Source organism: Alligator sinensis, unplaced genomic scaffold (assembly GCF_000455745.1).
Source record: "Alligator sinensis unplaced genomic scaffold, ASM45574v1 scaffold8_1, whole genome shotgun sequence".
In the NCBI taxonomy this organism is placed as follows: domain Eukaryota; kingdom Metazoa; phylum Chordata; order Crocodylia; family Alligatoridae; genus Alligator; species Alligator sinensis.
This window is the reverse complement of record NW_005842568.1, coordinates 180,713-197,139: the sequence shown is the minus strand read 5'-3', so window position 1 is coordinate 197,139 and position 16,427 is coordinate 180,713.

Here is a 16,427-nt window from a genome sequence, read left to right as displayed (position 1 = left end):
GGGAAAAAAAAAGAAGAAGGGGGGGGGGGGAGAATGAGAGAGAAAGAGAAACCCCCCAAGCTGAGGGCAGCGTCGCCTCGGTGGGCTTCAGTTCCCCGCGGCGGAGGCCGGCCGCAGGGTCCCCGGCACTGCGGGCAGCCGGGGGCTCAGCACCCCCCGGGGGCTCCAGGGCCAGGGCTGGCAGCGCCTGGCCTGCCCCTCCGGATCCTCATTCATTGCAGCGCGGCAGCTGCTGTGCATGCGTGTGTGCGCGAGAATGAGGGAGGAAAACAGAGGGCGCTGGGCGGGCCTGTGCGATGCTGCCTGGGCGGATGCTGGGGGGGGCCGGCGGATGCAGCAGGGAGGGGAAAGCAACATCCCCCCCACAACATGCTGCTTGTCTGCCAGCCCCAGCCCCCTCCCTGCCCCGCAGCCCAGCACGCTGGGAGCTGTAGTCCTGCCTTTGTTGCCAGCCCTGGGGAGAGGCCAGCGGCCCCTGGGTCCTCTCCCCAGGGCTGGGGGCCTGCGGGCAGGTGCTGCGGCTCTTGCAAGTGGGAGGGCCCCCTCCCCACCCCTGCTGCACCACGGCTGCAGTGGGGATTTCGGCTCCATGCACCGCGCCCGGGATGCTGACAGCCCAGGCAGCGCTTGGGATAGGGCGTGAGGGTGGGAGTGATGCCAAGGGTCCATGCATGGGCTGGCAGAGGTGTGGGGGTCATCTCCGGCTGCCCGGCTGGGGGCAGGGGGTCGCCTGGCCCAGGGTCCTGTGTGCTGACTGCATGGTGGGGAGGGGGTCCTGGCACCCGGGGGCCTCCCTGATGCACCCAGCACGGACCCGGCCCTGCACGGGACAGAGGGGAGCAGCGACCTGCTGCAGGGGTCCCTGCTCATGGGGAGACGAGCCCAAGGGAGGCTGCGCCGAGCATCCATCCATACGGAGAGGCCAAGCTCGGGCCTGGAGAAACGTGTGGGGGAAGGCTGGGGGGACTGGAGCTGCGGGGTTGGAGCTGCGGGGTCAGGCACGGCTGATCCGGGGAGGTTATTCTTCACCTGGTCCCTACACCCCGCCAGGGTGGCTTCATCACAGCCACGTGCACATGTGCTGGCACGTGGGTGTGTGCCAGTGTGTGCATGCACACCACTGCCCGCTGTGCAGAGGACGCCACCATCTTAGCAATGAGACATCCGCCCTCGACGGCTTGGCTGCTGCCTGCCCCCCAGCCGCGCCGTGGCCCAGGATGGAGCAGTGCAGCCTGGTGCTACCTGCAGCCCCCGGGGTGAATCCGGAGCAGCTCAGGCGTCAGCAGAGGTGGACCTGTGACGTCTGCCCCTACCCCGGGGCTGCCTGCTCCCAGGCACAGCCCGCCCGAAAGCTTGGTCCTCAGGGACCGTCCTGCCCAGCGCCGCCGGCAACGTCTCAGCAGCGCAGGTCTGGTCAGACCGTCTTGGGCACGGCAGGATTCGAATCCAGGGCCTTCGGGGGCCAGTGCACCGTTGCACCCTGTAAGCACCTCGGGGTCACCTGAGCACCCCTCATCTGCCTCAGGAGCAGACAGGGGGGCATTTGGGGCAAGGTCATTCTGCAGACATCAGCAGTTTTCTATTCATGTATAGTCACCGGATGGAGCTTTGCCCCATCCTGGTGGGCAACCTCCACCTCGGGGCTCAGGGTGGAAGCAGGAGAGGGGAGGACAGGCAAGTTCACGCGTCGGACCTGCCGAGCTCGCATGCAATAAAAGGTAACAGCTTACTACTGCTGGCCGGGCGGTGGTAACCCCCTTAGCTCCAGCTGCAGAGGTCTGTGCCGGGGAGCTGGAAGTCCTTCATTTAAATCATGGGGGGGCACGGATAGAGAGAGGTCATTCGAGCCGAAATCATTAGGACCTCTGTCACTAGGGGCAAGCAGCTCCTGGCCCAGCCACCCTCCGTGGGTGACTTCGCTGACTCCACCGCCCCGCCATCAGACCCCCGGTTTAGCCTCGACCCGGAGCTGCACGGGGGTCTCGTGACATTTGTGGGGGTGCCCAGCCGGGGCCGAGGGGCACTGCCCTGTTGCAAATAATTCCTGGAGAGGGAGGTGCGCCCGAGAGGGTGCCCCCGTCGCCTGCCCGCTACCAGCCCAGGAGGAGATCACCAGGATTGAATGGGGCCCCTTGGGGCCTTGCTGGACTGGACCGTGACACCAGACTGGGAGCGAACCGGGGAAGCCGAGCCCGACTGACCGAGAGGATGGCTATTTGAGGACCCAACCAGCAGCTACTCGGACAGGCGCACCGCGCGGCGATCTCGGCCGGACTGGGCTCGAGACCACCCTGACCCAGCTCCGCTTGCCCCCACGCCCTTCGGCTCCTACCCTGGCCCGCGCCCGGGCGCTGCTCGCCGGCTCCGACGCGCTGCAGCCCTTTGGTCTGGCAACCCCGATCCAGCCAGGCACCCGTGTCCCAGGCGCTGGGAAGACCCCATTTCGGGCCCGCGTGCCAGCCTGGTCGCCAGGTGCAGAACATGAACTTAAACTGGAATGAGCTCAAAGAGGAGCCACGGCGCCGGCGAAGGGGAGCGAGGCCTTTTCCTTATGAAAGGAGATTAGCGGAGCTTCTGGTTTAGAAGTGGAAACTGGGAGCGCTCTTGACCCGTTCCTTTCTGGGGTGAATATGGGGGAAGGGGAAGAGCTTTTTAGGCTGAAAACCAGAGCTGGCATGAGGTCGTGGCTACAAACTGACTCTGGATCCATTTAGATTTGATAGCTAGAAATCTTTCCGCGGAGGGCAGTTCTGGAGCGGTCTTGTCTTGGAGAGAGTCCAGCAGAGGGCAAGGAAAATGGTTGTGGGGCTGGGGGACAGGACTGGTGAGGAGAGGAGGAGGGAACCGGGCTGATTGAGCCTGCAGAAGAGCAGACCGAGGGGGATTGAATAGCAGCCTTCACCTCCCTTCAGGGGCTGCAAAGAGGATGGAGCTGGGCTGGTCTCAGTGGGGGCAGATACAGGACAAGGAGCAATGGGCTCAAGTTGCAGCAAGGGAAGTTGAGGTTGGATACTAGGAAAAACTTTCTCACAAGGAGGGCGGTGAAGCACTGGACCAGGCTCCCCAGAGAGGTGGTGGAGTCTCCATCCTTGAAGGTTTTGAAGACCCGGGTAGACAAAGCCTTGGCTGGGATGCTGTAGTTGGGGCTGGTCCTGCTTGGAGCAGGGGGTTGGACTAGATGTGACCTCCTGAGGTCCTTTCAAACCTCATTTTCTAAAATTCACAGAAAAACGGGGAGCGCAGAGCCCACATCTCTTAGCCTGAACCGGGTACGTTTGTGGAAGGGCTGGTCTCACAGGACAGAGGCGTCTGGCATGCCAATCGGTGCGTGTTACGTGGGTCGTGCGCGGTTCCCGGGTGAGGTACAAAGATGGCTCTTGTCATGGGGAAGGTGTCTGGCAAGCCCATGCATCAGGGCTTTTGCTGGTTGCCAGTTGGGGCCAGGAAGGAAGTTGTCTCCCTTCCTGGATGCTGCTGGCTTCTGCGGGATTTCTCCCCGTCCCTCTGAAGCAGTGGGATGTTGGCCATGGCTAAGGCTGTGGGGTTGTGACTGGGCTGCATGGATTCTTCTGCTGGTACTAGAAAACTCAGTGGTTCCTGGCTAGGGGGTCTTGCTTCTCTGCTTGGGGTCACACTGAACTCGGGGGTAGGGGCCGGTGCCTTGGATCAGCTCCCCCCCGGACATGGGCAGCGCCCCGACACCCGTGCCTGTCCCTGCGACTGGCTGTGGGGTGTTCTCGGTGCCTGTAGCCACGGGCGGGTGTGCAAAGGGGGTTAACAGTGCCTGCAAACACAGGGGTCTGGCTCAGCCTCTGCCCTCGTCCCTCCCTGCCCCACGCAGATGGGATGGGGGGTCTGGGGCAGTCGCACGTGTCCACACGGCTCGGAATAATCTCCACGGCTTTGCAGGGGACCCACCGTGACGGGCTTCGCGGGCGATTAAACCTCTTGCAGTTAATCGAGTCGCAGCAGCCGCCCGCTCCCTAGAACAGGAGATTAACCCTTAATGAATTAATTAGGGTGTTTATTCAGCTGCCTTAATCTGAGCTGCGCAGCGTGGGCATGGAGCCCCTTCCCACCCCTTGGCGGGGGGCTGAGGCTCAGTTCAGCCCTCCGTGGGGAAGGGGACCTGGCAGGGCTCTTCTGCCTCTGCGACTCTCTCGGCATGTCCCGAGCTGACGGGCACGGGCTGGGGGAGGCATCGCGGTGCTTTCCTCGCTGCCACGGGCCTGGCGCTGCAGTGAATGATGCGTAATGGTGCGGGGGAGCAGGGGGCTGGAAAGGGGGAGGCAGGGAGCAGGGCCCTGGTCCGGGGCTGCAGGCTGGTGTCCCGGCTAAGTCGCGCTCCCAGCGCCCACGTCGCCGACCTGCTGACGGAGCGGCCTGGCTCGTGTGCTGGAGACGTCCAGAGCATGGCACCGTCCGTGCCCAGAGACACCGGCTTCCCTTCGCCCCCCACGGGCTCGGGATCACTAGCCCCATTATGCAAGCCGGAGGGTCCCGGCTGGAGGCTCTTGCCCCTCCACTCAGGATCAGACTGATGCTGCGTTGGGGTAAGCACGGGACTTTTCCTTCTTCCCTTTTGCTCAGATGGGCATGGACTGTGCGGGGTGGGGCTTGCTTGCCCCTATAGCTGGGGCACGGGCTCTGCCTGGGGTCTCTTGAGCACACATTAACCCCCTCTGCAGCCGCAGGACGTTGGCGGCTGCAGCCCCGTTTTCCTGGGGGCGGGGATGGGGGTGATGCCTTGGGCTGTGTCCGGGTGCCGGTGTCGTGTGGCTCAGAGGTTGCGCGTGGGGTTTGTCCGGGCTGGTTTGCACGGGGCTGATCCTGCCTCAGGCAGGGGCTGGGCTGGATGTGACCCCGCAGCTCCCCGCCAGTGGCTGCGCACCCTCCGTGGCCCAGGGCACAAGAGGCCCGCCGGCGGCTATGACCGCTCTCCTGACACAGGACTGCGCCCCCGCCCCTCGGGCCCTAGCGGAGACGTGCCCTGGGGAGCACGCTGGCACAGAGATGGGCCTGCCCAGGCAGAGCTGTCCTGGAGATAATTAGAGGCCTTCACACTGCTCATCCCAGCATCCCATCCACAGCAGTGGGGGCAGGCAGGACACGGACTCGATTCCTGCTCTGGGCGCTTGTTGCCTCAGTTTTGCCCACCTGCAAAATGGGCGTTGCATTTTCCTGCCGCATAGGGGCACTGGGAAAGGGAAGGGGCAGCTGGGATGCCAGGGGAGCAGTGTGTTGTTGTAGGATCCCGGGCGAACACCAGGAGCAAAGACAGGCAGAGAGGCTGGCTGGCCTGGGAACGCGGCTGGCTTGCCAGGCTTCAAACCAGGCTGCTGCTAGCGGATGCACATTGCCTCCTCGCGCGCAGGCTAACGCTAGCAGGACAACGGGGCTACAGACAGTGCATCCCCTGCCCTATGCACGGGGAAGGAAAGTGGGCTCTGAGCCGCCAGATGGGGCGCAGGACAGGATCAGGCCCCTCCACCCTGGATGCTGCACAAACACTGGATGCACAGACACCCCGCGTCCCAAAGGGCTGAGGGCCCAAGCACCCTCCTGCATGTGTGCCCCCCTGGCTGGCCCTGGACCCCGACCTTCTCTTGCAACCCGTCCTCATTGCAGAGCTGGTGCAGGATCAGCCTTGCTCGGGTGTGTGTGTCCACACTGCAACCCCCTCCTGGAGCCCTGCCTGCCACCCCCTCGAGGCACCAAGCCATCCGGGGGCACGTCGCCAGCCTGGAGGGGGTACCCCACGGTGAGCTGAAGGCAACTCCCCTTTGTTCAGGTGGAGGTGGGGGCAGGACAGGAGGTGTGGCAGTGGGGGTTTCTGGGTGTGCGGCGCTGCACGTTGTGCTCCCAAAGCAGCCCGGTGCCTGCTGAAGGCGGCCGCTGCCTGGCGCAGGAGATGGCGCCGTCGGGGGCAGCAGGGACGGCTCACACGCGCTGTGCTGACGGGTGGCTCCGGGGCTGGGCCCCTGCCTGGGGTGCACTTTGGACCCCCTGCCCCATCACTGGTTTTGGGGTGGTGCCGAGGAGCTGGGGGCTGGGTTTGCACGTGGAATGAAGGCTGTGTTTCCCCAAGGTACCGGCCCCGAGGCGGGATCTGGGGAGCAGAGGGGCGTGAGACTCCTGTGCGGATGCGATGCCCGGCCTGGCCCCGGCTGGCCTTGCCTCTCGCTCCTGGAGCCGGGGTGGCAGACGGGGCTCGGGGCCCGGGAGATGCTGGCTCTTGCCAGCAGAGGCCAGTGCAACCCAAGGCAGCGCGTGCCGGAGCCAGGCAGGGAGACTCGCCCTGGCCCTGCAGCCTGGGCTCGCCCGTCCCAGGGGAGCATTACTCTCCGTGGTGGCTTGGCGTGGCGCAGACCCCAGAGGACTGGGCCGGGCGCTGTGAGCTGGGGGAGCTGAAAGCCTCGAGGACCCCTCCTGCCCTGTGCTGTTTCCCCCTCCACTGCCCCGGGGGCTCATGCAACGGGGGAGGATGCTGGCAGTTTGGTCTGGAGGGATCCCAGCACGAGATCTCTGCAGCCAGGTGCTCTGCCATGGCCATGCGGCGAAGGAGGACGTGAGCAGCGGTGCTGGGGCTATGCACCCGTGGGCACCGGTGATGGTTGAACCACGCCATCACCAGCTGCCAGGGAGGAGGGGGTGCTTGCAAGAGGCTTCAGCTGGAGCTTGGGGGTCTTGTCGATGGGTCGGGGCAGGGGCAGCATCTCAGTACCGCCCTGCACTGCTGCCCCGAAGACCTGGGTGCCGGCAGGATGCAGACCTCGGACCTCGCCGCGCTGCTGTCTGCCAGCCTGAGCAGCTCCCGCTCGCTGCGAGGGGGCCTGTGGCCTGCAGAAAGGTCTCTTCCCCTTCCTCTTCCCGAGGGGCTGAGCATGAAGTCTCGGGCTTCCCGGTTCATTGAGATGGAGTTTGCTGTGTCTGTCACGTAGAAGGCAGGGTGGATTTGCACCTTATAGACTAACCAAGCAGATAGACTGTATAGCTAGAGAGAGGGAGCTCACGAAATCTATCTAGCTAGTGATCTCGAGACCTTTTCAGGGGTGCTGCAGGAGCCCGCACAACGTACGCCCTGCTAGGCTTGGAAATGCGATTCACCAGACAAACCTGGCGATTTCCAATAGAAATCCAGAGTTGTGGTCTCTTGGAGTCCTCTGCAACAGAAGAATCGCTCTGCTGGTTTTCTGCAGGCCAACACGAAGAGCTGGCACTTTCTGAGGGAGGCCTTGAGCCTACTCAGGGGTGCAGCGAGTCTAAAAAAGGTTGAGCACTACTGGTCCCTGCCTCCCTGGTTCATAGCCCAGGCTTGTGGCTCTGTGAACCCCTGCCAGTTCCCTTCCGCTGCCTCCGAGCCCCGCACGGTGTGCACCAGCAGCAGCCGTGACCCGCGGGGCTGGGGTGATGTTCTGCTTTCCTCCGAGTCGTGGGGAAGGCTGTTAATTGCTGGAGAGGTGAGACCCAACCTCTGCAGGACCCACTGCAACACGGTGGCTGGAGCTGCCTTCCTCCCTCCGCTGCCCCTCCAACCTCTGGGCCTTGCTGCTGCCGCCGGGCCGACCTCCATCCCCAGGCAAGCTTCCGGTCCAAGGCTCACTGGTGAGTGAGATGGGGTCTGGACTGGGCCCCGGGGAGCATGGGGCAGATCCCGGCCTGGGAGCAGGAGTCGGGGCTCCGTGGGTCTCGTCTCATCTCCGTTGCTGACTCGCCCAGTCCTGCTGTGCCTCAGTTTCCCCACTGGGAGAGCAGCGATGCTCTGGACCCCCTGCCTCTGTCGGCGGGGGCCGTGGCTCTGGGCAGCGGCAGGCTCACGCCTTGCTCTGCATCGCGCGATGACCCTTCGCCTTGGATCATGCGGCTGCAGAGAGCGGCCAGCACCCGGGTGCGACGCTGACGTGGGCGCAGCAGTAGCGAGGAGAGGTGCTGGGTGCTGCTCAGGGCTGTGCAGAGCTGAGTCACTGGGCAGGGCAGGGCAGGGCAGGGCAGGGCAGGGCAGTGAATCACTGCGTGGAGGGAGCCGGGAGTCAGGCAGGCACAAGCCCCAGCCCTGCTTTCCCTCCCGCACGGGCCCTTCGGGGCTCTCAGACGCCCGGCCCCCACCCTTGCCACTGGGCACGGGCGAGGGGCTGGAGGTCGCAGGGCAGGGGCATTGCTGCTCGAGTGCTTGGCGTGGACCTGTCTGGACCAGGACAGGGGCCGCGGGCAGGCTGAGCCATGGAGGCTGCGCAGCAGTGCCTCCAACCAGGCAGCAATGCTGCCGTGCAGCCAGCTTGCCCGGGCACGCTGCGCTAGCTGAGCAGCGCTCCTGCGACCGCCGAGCTGCGCCTTGTTCCAGCAGAACGGGTCCCTCTGGCCCCAGCTCGCTCCCTCTGCCGCGGAGGCTGGGCTGGCAGGGTACCAGGGGGCACGGGATGGGGTGCCCCAAACAAGCACCGGGGCTGCATTGCTCATGCCCCATGCGTGGTGCCAGGGGTCGGGACCTCTTTGCATTGCATGAGGCCTCCACATGCTCGGTGCTGTACGCGCCGGGTATGGGACAGTCAGCGCCGTGGCCAAGGCAGCACTGCATCGGCCCCGCTTTGCACGTGGGGAATGGGAGCCCGGAGCAGTGAAGGGGCTTGGCCCAGCCTGCAAGAGGCTCGGGAGCAGAGCGGTGTGACTGGTGCTTGTCCACATCGCGCATGGGGGAAGGCCAGGAAAGGGCTCCTCGTGCAGGGAGCCAGCTCGCTGCCACACTTGCACCCGTTCGGGCGTGCCCTCTAGCCCAGGCAGGCGTGGGAAAGCTACTGCCAGGCTGGCAGAGCCAGAGGCATCCTGGGCAGGAGCTCCAGAAAGTCCCAGGGCAGCTGCAGGGGTCGCTTCACAAGATGAGCTCCTTGTTCAGCACCGGAAGAAAGCCGCTGGCTCGGACCCTTCCCCAGGGTGGCAGGGACCCTGCGGCAGAGCAAGCAAGAGGCCGTGCTGCTGAGCGCATCTGCTCCCCGGGCATCCGGGCGGAGGTGGAGGGGGTGTAATAACCCCCGCTTGTCCCGGGTGTCTGGAAGGGGCTGGCAGAGGGAGAGGCACAGGATCGGGACCGTGTCAGGATGGCCCCATCCTTGCTTTCTCGCCTAGTCTCTGCTCCCTGCTCCTCCATGCGGGGGATTCCTTCAGACTTCGTCCCTGGCAGAGCAGGGAGGCCGTGGGACAGACGCCAGGGAAGGGGGGACTCTCCGTCGCTGGAGGTGTCTAGGAGAGGGTGGATGGGCGCTGGTGGGGATGCCCTGGGTGAGGGATGCCTGTGCTCTGTGGTGGGGGTTTCCCAGGCTTCTGGGCGCTGCTGGTTGCTGCACGGGCTGGGAGGGAACATCCCCCTCCTGTTGCTACACGCCAGGGGGTTTTTCACTTCCCCCAGAGGCGCTGGGTGCTTCGTAGTTTCATCGTTTCTAGGGTCAGAAGGGACCTGAACAGATCATCAAGTGCTGCTGCAGCCCGGGCTGGGGATGGGGCTGGGCTGGGCCAACGCTCCTGCTGGCACCAACTCCGCAGGGTCCTGGCTGGAGGGTCTTGCACCTCCTCGGGCTCAGACCGATGCTGCACTGGGGGCAGGAAGGGATTTCCTGCCAGGTCACATTGGTCTGGACTGGGGGGTTGTACCTTCCTCTGCAGTGGGGACACAGCCTTGCCCTGGGACCTCTGGAGAGTATATGAACCCCCTTTGCAGCAGCAGGGTGTTGCTGGCCACGGCCCCCTGCTTTCCCTGTGGCAGGGCCAGGTGTGATGTCCGGTGTTGTTGGGGGCGACTGTGTAGTTTTGCTAAGAGGTCGGACAAGCGGGGTTTGTCTGGGCTGGTTTGCACAGGGCGGATCCTGCCTCAGGACCCCTGGAGCTCCCTGCCAGCCCCACGTGCTGGGACCCTGACTCTCATCCCCGCTCTGCTGAGTCGGATGCTTTGGAGTTCCTCTCTGCTGGGTGCTGGATGCTGGGTGCTGGGTGCTGGGCAGCTCCCCGCAGCTTCCTCTTCCCTTCCTTCCTTCCGAAAGGGGCGTCTCTGCCAGCCTGGGGCCCAGCTGCTGCTGGGAGGGTGATGAAACACAGCTTCGTGTGGTCACTGTTGCTCATCTCCAGGATGAGCGTGAAGCAGCTCATCTGTTTGCATGCCCCCAGCTCCCTCCATATGCCCCATCCAGTGAGGAGACGTCCCTGCCTTGATGCCTGAGCTGCAATGGCAGGAGGGCAGGAGGGGGCTCCAGGGGCTGCTCCCGCACCAGCCTTCATTGTTCCTTTAGTCTCCACCACTGCTGGCACTTTGATAGCCCCTGTCCTGGTCTGGAGGCAAAGCACGCTGCTCTGGTGTCTCTGTGGGCTGGGGTGCGACCACCACAAAGGTTGGCACTGTGTGGACCTGAGGTCCCTTCTAGAGTGACCCTGTGTTTCCCTGTGTGCGTGCCACCCTCTTGCCCCAGCCCAGCTGGCGTTACTGCCCCCTGCCACGTGTTCCCATCATGGCTGGTCTCCATCCCCTCCCGACAGTGACACCCCCCATTGTTGGGGCATCAGGAATGACCCAGCTGAGCCACAGTTGACGGGCACCAGCCTCAGGGTTCCCCTTCCTCCCACAGCTTCCAGGGAGGAAGACGGCACTGGGTTTGCTCCACTGGCCCTACCTGCACAGCTACGCCGCGCCTCGCTCCTCCCCTGCCACACGTTATGTATATGATGCAATTGACTAGTAAATCATGGAATAAATGTAGACTGGCCACATGGGCAAAGTAATTATCACACCATAAAAATGGCCATCCAGCTACAAAAATGGCCGTCCAGCTGCAACAATGGCCGTCCAGCTACAAAGTTACCGCTTGAAAATGCACAACAGCTTTAGCTAGTTTCTATCTAGCTTTCATCTGAATGTGTGGCAGGGTCCTGAGTGTCCCAGTGGGAGCAGGGGCACTGGCTCCATGGAAAGCCACATCACCGGGACGGGGGCCTCCAATGCTATAAGCCCTCCTATACGCAGAGGTATAGGAAAGCAGAACCCCCCGAGCTTGCAGCAGGAGCTGGGGCACGCACCCAGCCACAGCTTCTCCTGGACACAACCACAGGCCGGGAGCACGGTCAGGTAGCAGCGTAGGAAGCCAGGGGATATGATCTGGGAGCATTTCCTGTCTCTCCGAGTCTGGCAGGGAACACTGGGAAGCCAGGTACGGTGCGAGGGTCTGGCTCTCAGCTTGTGGGACAGGCAGGGGCAGCCCACGAGGGCCAGACTGGTACAGACGCTCGGCTCCAGTGCGCAGCCATCTTCACAGCTGCTCGCAGGACACGTATGGCTGTGAGCGGGGTCAGGGGAGTGCTGGCAAGGGGAGGGACGTGCAATACAACAGGAAGGAAGAGGGCAGGAAAGGAGAAATAAGTCCTTGGGCTGGGAAGCCCCTTCCCTGCAATGCTGACTGCACAGAACCAGCCCTGCCTACCTCAACTCACGGCTCCATTCTGCCTGTCCAGCCAGCTGACATCGTATCCTGCGAGCCGGGCGAATACAATGGAAACGTCTCTGCTTTCCTTCATACAAAGGCTGTTTTTCAGGGTGTCTGTGTCCTTTGACTGCCTGGGATGAGATGGAGACATGGCCAGAGCAAACAAAAGAGAGCGCAAAGCAGGGCAGGGCACGGAGTGGGGGCTGTCGCCTGTCCCAGCGCCGAACGTGCCCAGTGCAAAGAGGAGCATGTGTGTCTGTGTGTGCATGTCTGTGCTGTGGGGGCTCAGCTGGGAGGGCGCTGCCTCAATTTCTCTTGCTAAAGTTTGAGACCATTGCTCCTTGGCCCGACCCCTGCAGCCACAGAGAAGGGCTATCACCATCCTCTCTATAACCACCCTTCAGGTATTTGCAGACTGTTATCAAATTCCCCTCTCCATCTTCCCTTCTCCGGACTAAGCGATCCCCATTCTTCCAATCTGGGTTGTAAGACCTGATTCTCAAACCTCAAATCATTTTTGCTGCTTTCTGCCGGACTCTTCCCAATTTGTCCATGTCTTTCTTGAAGTGCGGGGCCCAAAACTGGATGCAGGACTCCAGGTGAGGCCTCTCCAGTGCTGAATAGAGTGGAAGAATCACCGCCCTTGACTTGTAGGCAACACCCCGTCAACACGGCTCGGGATGATGTTGGCTTTTTTGCTATGGTCCACCGTAACCCCCCTCCCTTCCAGTCTCTTTCTGCAGTAATGCTATATGGCTGGAAACCTCCTCGTTTCCCATCCGACTGTATTCCTGGCCAGTTCGTGCCCATTTGTCCCCATGCCAAGGTTGTTCTTTAGCTCAGACAGCTCTTCTGTCTCTCATATCTGGGCAGGTCATTCTTCTGGCATCTTTTGACTCCTCAGTTTCCTTCCCAGAGCTTTATCTGAGGTTCCCTCCTTGGTGTCTCCTTGCTGACTGCCCTGTCCCCACTTCCACCCCGGTGGTGCGGTCCTTGTCCTTCTTGTTGCAGCTCACCTCCACGTGTTAGGGGATTTTCCTCGGAGGTTCATCGCTAGCGCAACCAGTCGGCACCGTTCCCAAGCACTGAAATACCTAAAAAGAAGCGGCCGCTGCAGAGAAGTGTCAGGGAGGCAATGGGTGCAGGGTCTCCAGGCAGGTGCTAACTCAGGCAGGGAGCAGGGAACGGCTGCCTACAGCCTTTTGAATGATGGAGAAAGCTAAGAGAAGGGTCCTGCTTTCAAGGGGCCACATGATCCCGGCTCCTACTGACAGCTGTTTTCTTGGCACAGGATTAGGCAGGTTGCTGGGCCCAGAGAGGAGGACGGCAGAGGGGTCTGTGCTCTGGCCGCCGTGCCCTGGAGAGCGCAGGATCCTCTCCTGTCTCAGTGCTGCCTCGTTCTGCTGAGATTTGTTCCCTTATCTGCGCAGGTGTCGAATCCGGCAGTGCTCAGGCCTGAGGGAAACCAGGCCACTTCCAGTAGGACCTTCGACAGCCAGACGGGCCCTTTCTCCAGAGAGGTGGTTCCCCAGCTCGGGAGACACCAGCCCCGCCGGGAAGGTGCCAGCTCTGAGCTTTCAGATACCTCTTGACCACAGAAAAGTCCTAAATGCTGCCAAGACAATGGTCTGGACACTGCAGCCTCCTATGGGAAATCTCTGGGCCTGTCCTGTGCGTGGTATGGAGGTGTTTGCACGCGTGAAAATGCCAGTATTGGGTGGCAGCCTTAAAGGGCCTCGTGCCCCGTCATCTTGGAGCTCAGGGAAGGGTCTCTATTGGCTCCCACTCCCAGTGGGATCCTCGGCCAGGAGCTGGAGCTGGAGCTGGAGCTGGAGGAATAAGCAAACCCCCGCTGGGGGAGAGCTGGCCTCGTCTTCCCAGGGGCCTGGGTCCGCAGCCAAGGCTGCGGGAAGGTCAGGCCAAGGGCTGCGCTTCTGAGGCCGAGGGACCCTGCGGAGGGCACGGAGGAGTGGGAGGCGAACAAAAAGGCTTTTGAATAATTGAGCAGCTGGGATACCCGATCCAGCCTGCCCCCCCCTCCCCACGCCATCTCCAGCCGCCCCGTGCGCCACAAGCTGCGAGCGTGACCTAGTTCTCTCCTGGCTCCCTGGCAGGCTGGAACGGGCGGGATAGGATGTCGCCTTTGGGGGCGAAACACAATCCCCGCAGCAGGGCAGAGCCAGCCTCGGTACCCGGCCGTGCCAGCACGTGGCTGCTCTGCTCTCCTGGCTGGGGTGGGGGCTGCAGGCCGGGGGAGCAGGGAGGGGAAGATGGTTGCAAGCTCCCAGCCGCGTGGCCGCGAGCCAGGAGAGCACGGAGAAACCCGCACGGGGGGTTGGGAGTCTGCCTGGGAGCTGCAGAGCTCGCTGGGCTGGGAGTCAGGGCAGAGAAAGGGAGCCAGGGGACCACCGCACAAGGAGATGTCTAGCTCTGATAGACACGCTGAATAACCAGAGAGCCAGTGGCAGCTGGGCCAGCTGAGCCCAGATCCAGGGCAAGACTCGAACTCAGGCCTCCAAGACACCTTCACGGTTCTTGCTATGAAGACGGTGCAGCCGGGAAGACCGTAACCTGGTCGGGTGCCTCTGGACGGCGCTGGTGGGGATGGGGAAGTACCGCAGCCCCTGCCGGGGGCAGGAATTGTTAGCTTCCCTATGGGGAAAATGGGGCCCAGGGGAGTTGAGGGACTTGCCCAGCGCCACAGCCACCATCGGTGGCAGAGAGTAGGAGACAGGCAGAGTCCCTGATTCCTCCGTGGTGCCCTCTCACCCGGCTCCCAAAACCCCGGGGCCTGTCTCTGCTGGAAGTACGTCCACCGATGTTGCACCTGCAGCACGTGCAGACGGGCTGTGCCGATGGGACAGACAGAGTCTGAAGCGGGGGCGGGGTGATGTAGGTGCACCCCGGCATCACCAACCCTTCGCTGAGTGCTGCTGGCTGCCCCCTCCCCTGGGGAAATGGACCCTGGGAATTTACCCCGAGGAAGATATTGCCCCTGCCAGAGCTGAGACAGTAGCAGCCAAGCGGCTTCTATGGGCAAAGCCCCGTGACGTTTCTTCCCGAGAGCAGGACCGGCCTCGGGCCCGGTGCCATCGTTGATGATCGAGATGGAGCCAGGTGCTTCCCTGCCCGCTTGGCTGCACCAGAACCATTCCCCCCAGCTCGTTATCCTGGGTGCCAGCCTCTGCACGAGGCCTTGTAGCCAGCTCCCGCTGCTTCAGCCGCCGTCCGCCCGGGCAGACGGGTTGTGCTCTCCCTGCCTTTTGGTGGCCTGATCCCTCCTGAAGAGGCAAGGTGGGGATGGCTGCACTTGTGCTGTCCAAGGCAATGCCTTGCAGGGCTGAGGGGAGATACAGCAAGGGGGAATGGACCAGAGCTTTCTCCAGGACGCAGGTGATGCACAAAGCTCTGGGAAGGTGCAGCGCCAGGGCCTGGCCGCGTTCATAGGATCAGAGAAAACGAGGGTTGAAGGGAGCTCAGGAGGTCACATCTGGTGCAGCCCCCTGCTCCAAGCAGGACCAGCCCCAACTCCATCATCCCAGCTCAGGCTTTGTTGAGCCAGGCGCTGGCACAGGTGACCTTGACCTCAAAGTCAGCGGGCAGAGGCGGATGCTGCGGTGCTGATTGCCTGCCACGGGGTGCGTGGCTGCACCTGGCCAAGGAAGAAGACGCTCAGGTCGGGATGTGAACTGGGGTCAGCTCAGCATAAGCACCACGAAGGCAATGTCCAGAGTCTGAGTGGACACATTTAACCGGGGTATTTTAATAGACCAAATGCAAACACAGCTAAGCACAGAGCTCAGGAGAAAATCCCTGCTCACCATTAACAGTGGGTGGCGGCACTCACAGCGCTCTCTTCTTCAGTGTTTTTTCCTTGTCTGGTTCTTTCACCCGTTCAGGGGGCAGGATTGCTCCTGGTTTCTCCCCCAGCCTGCCTTTTGCGGGGCCTTGCGCATACAAATCCACCATCGAATTGGTCAGCGTGTGGTCACTTCCACTGTCTGGCTCTCATTCTCCAGCACGATTTTGTTTAGGATGAAACAACATTGAAAAAAAAAAAGAAAAAACAAGGAAGAAACAAAGATTTCTATGTCTTTGGTGTTTTGCTAAAAAGCACGTTACAGAACCTACCTCCGGACCCTGAAATGAAAAGCAGCCCTCGCTCAAGGATACATTATTTTCCTACAAGGATGACATCAACCGTCTGTGAACGGAAAGAATGCCGTTCTGGTAACAAAGAGGAGAAAATTAATCACGCCGGCTGGAAGCAATGACGTTATCTCAGTGCTGGTAACATGCTGATTGATATGACTCGGGCATTTTTTCAGGCATGCATTGATTAGCTGATAGGGTTCGTTACTAGAGACCGAGCGAACCCAGATTCCCAGGCTGTGGCATGCAAACCAGCAGACCCAGTGTGACCCCCGCACCCAGCTGGGAAATGTAGTTCTGCTGCAGTCGGCAGAGGTGGGCTGCCAGCTGCCTCGGCTCTGCTGACTCCAGGCTGTCCTTGGAGAGAAGAGACCAGCTTCTTTGTTAGTGTCTGGGCTCTGGTTTCAGCTTCAGCCAGTGACAGGCAGGCAAGTAAAACAGGCACCTTTAAGGGCAAGGTCTTGGACGTTGGGCCCAGTCTCCTGCTCTTGCAACTGGGCAGGAATCATTGCTGGATGCTTCACCACCGGCACAAGGCTGGGGCCAATTCAAACTGACCTCCGGTGCACCTGCATGACCTGGAGCTTAGCGAGTACGTGTCTTTCAGCAGGTGTTTGTCTTTCCAGTTTGCTTTTTGAAGGGTGAAATGTCAGCGAAGTGGCACTGTTATAGGTGTTACTGCAGCTTTGATCTCAATGCCCGTTGCTCGATGCTGGGAATGTGGGGTGGGGTCTAATACCATTTTATTACTTAGCCCAGCGATGGTGTTGCTGGTGAATATAAGGTCTGGGTTGTATGCTCATATCCAGAGCAGCA